This window comes from Nomascus leucogenys, chromosome 19 (assembly GCF_006542625.1).
Source record: "Nomascus leucogenys isolate Asia chromosome 19, Asia_NLE_v1, whole genome shotgun sequence".
NCBI classification, from domain to species: domain Eukaryota; kingdom Metazoa; phylum Chordata; class Mammalia; order Primates; family Hylobatidae; genus Nomascus; species Nomascus leucogenys.
Window position 1 is genome coordinate 70,082,486 of NC_044399.1, and position 2,941 is coordinate 70,085,426.

Below are 2,941 nucleotides of genomic sequence, written 5' to 3' on the forward strand. Positions count from 1 at the left end.
TCTGCACGCGTCCCCATGGCAACCCCGGGCAGGGAGGGGCGAGTGGCCGGTGCGCGGCCCCGCAGAGCCCGCCTCCTCCGCGCAGGCGCCCTGGATCCCTGCTTCGCGGCCCCACCCCGCCCAGGTCTACCCCTCAGGGACCCGGTGCTTGAAGGCTCCGGGACTAAAGGAAAGTAGCCGCATCTGGCGAGCCGAAGGGTGCGGGGGGGCCTGGTGTCAGGACCCAGCTGGAAGGGCTGGGGAGAGAGACAGTGAGCTACCGCCCCGCAGGACATTGAAAAGGCAGGGAGAACCCAAGCGCCTGACCCCGCGCCCAGGTCTGTGCGCCCCAGCCGGAACGGGTCCGGCAGATGGCGCCCGGCGCCCCGCCGGCGAGGGATATTCGCAATCTAGAAGGCGTTCCAGGATTTCCAGGCAGCCGTGGCTGCAGCTGGATCCGGGGGAAAAACCAGGGCTGGAGCACCCTTGCCCTCCTGCTCCTTCCCCCTTCTTAGTTTGGATTGGGGTCTAGGATTGCGGGGCGGGGAAAGAGAGGGAAGACTGGAACTGGAGTTTTGGGAATCTGAGGATTGGCTTTCGAAAGCGTCGCTGGTTTTTGGGGGGGGACTAGAGGCGGGGACTCCCTGGGGAAGGTGACCGGGCCTGGGAGGGGCTTCGCTCTCCATAGGAACAAAGGCTGCGTCGTGAGAGAGGAGGCGAGAGGGGAGGGCTATGAGGGCCAGGGTAGATCTCCGAGGGTGCCAGGGGGCGCTGCGGGCCGGGGCTGCTAGAAGGCGCCTGGAAGACCGCTGTACCTGGTGCCGGGAGGAGCTTTGGGGAAACCTGGGAAATACAGGGAGGAAGCCGAGTCGGAGGATGGGAAGGCGCCCTCCCTGTTTCCATCAATAGTGCATAATTAAGACAAAGCCAGCAGCGAGCCCACTGATTACATTTCCATGAGGAAAATTTATGACATTTTCTTTGCTAGATGAGGAGAAGAGAAGCTGGCACCTCAGTTCCCCCTTTTTCTGTTTGGCGTTCACACCTAACAGATGTCATTATGCCAGCCTGGCACTACCAGGAGTGGCAGTCCCTGGTACTCCTGAAGAGCAAGTGGATTAACCACACCCTAACCCAGCCCCGACCTCACCCTCCCAACTACCCTATCTTTATTCCCAGAAGTGTCAACCCTTTCCCTCCCCCCGACCCCCAGTAATTCCTCCTGCCCAGCCAGACTCCTGTTGCTGACAGCAGGAATGGAAGGAGAGGAGTCCCGCCCATCCCAAAACCAGCTGCACAGCAAGCACAGCTAAGATGGAACGTGGAGGTGTTCCTCTAGCCAGATAGGCCATGGGTGGCAGACAGAGGTGATGTGATTGGCCAGAACCCCTAGGGAAAAGTCCCAAAGGAGTGAAAATTTGCTGGAGTCGTGGGGTGGGGAGCCTCAGGGGCAAGGTTCATGGGTCCCTCGGGGAAAGGAACTTTGCACAGACCCCATTTCTTTTCTTAAACTCCCCTCCCCAACTGTGGCTGTGCCTACGGATCCCAGCCCCCCACATTATGCTAAATAGGTAATCAAACATCTCGCTTTGCTAATTACTGCTCAATGCGATTAAACGCCGCTGAAGCTCATCAACAGAGGTGGAGGTAGGGGGAAGGGACGAAGGCGGGGCAACCACAGCTAGCTATGATGGGGGTCTTGTCCCCAGGGGCTCTTAGGGGATAGAGAAACAGCCAGGGTTGCAAGACCGTGTACATCCCAAAGGAAAGGACAGAAGAGTTGTGACCTCGAGCCTCAGCCTTGCTGCACCTCCCAGCCACGGTCCTTTTCCTCCTCCCAGAACCTTCATTACCCTCCGAACCCAGGCATCCGGCCATTCCCACAGCTCCCCACACACATCCCTGTCCCAGATTTAATAAGTTCTGTTCCCTCATTGTCAATATTTGATTTCTCAGAGCCATCTCCACGGAGAGGGTGGTGGGGGGTCTTTCCTTGCCTCCCCCCACCTTGGCCCTCTTTTGCCCACCCCCAGTCTCTTTGTGCCCCCAACCTTCTCTGAACTTGCTGACTTAATGAAATGATATTAAAGTCTTAAGCAACTCCAAAAGAATGGTTGTTATGGTGAAGGGAGTGGGCAGGACGCCTGGGTCCCGGAGGGGAGCAAAGGCTGAGGAGGGGGAAAGAGAGCCAGGGGCTAAGGTCTAGAGACCCCAGTCCCTAGTGGGGAACAGCAGATTTGGGGTGAGCTGGGGGCCAGACCTCTGGATCTTGGCTGGAAGCAGGGGATGAGGACTGGGGAGTAGGAGAAGGTGGAAAGAGAGGTCCATTCCAGGGGTCAGGGTCTCGGCCTGCTGTCCGGATCATCCATCAGGGACAGAGGCCAGGGGAGACAGGGCCTCTATGCCAGCAGCCTCCCTGCCAGCTGTGCCCTGGGCTAGTCCCGTGAGAACCAGAGTAGATTCCTCTACAGCCTGACTCATACTTCTCCCCCAGCAGCCCCCCACAGGTGATTTGTAGCTGATGCCCCCACGATGGTAGGGGCCAGGATAGTCATTCCACGACATGAAGAACTGAGAGCTTCCAGGACAGAAGAGAACAGAGGCCAAGGGAAGGGAAGCCAAGCACCCCCCTTCGCCTCCCCCCACCCCATCTCCCCTGGGGACCCTGGCCCAGCCCCAGTCCCCTTGGGGTGGTGGGAATGCAAGGACATTTGGCTGGGGCTGATTGATGAGGGAGGAGGCAGCCACCGGGCACTGAGGCTGCTGTTTGCTGAGCATACAGATTCCTCCCCACTCACCAGCTGCCGCCCCCTGAGGCAGCTCAGTCTCCCCCCGACATCACCCCACCAGCCACTGGGGTTGCGGTGCCTGAGTTTCTGATGGCAACTGGAGGAAGAGGGAGAACCAGGAAACTGAACACTTCGATTCCCTGTGGGAATTGGGGGTACCTGGGGCCTGGTCC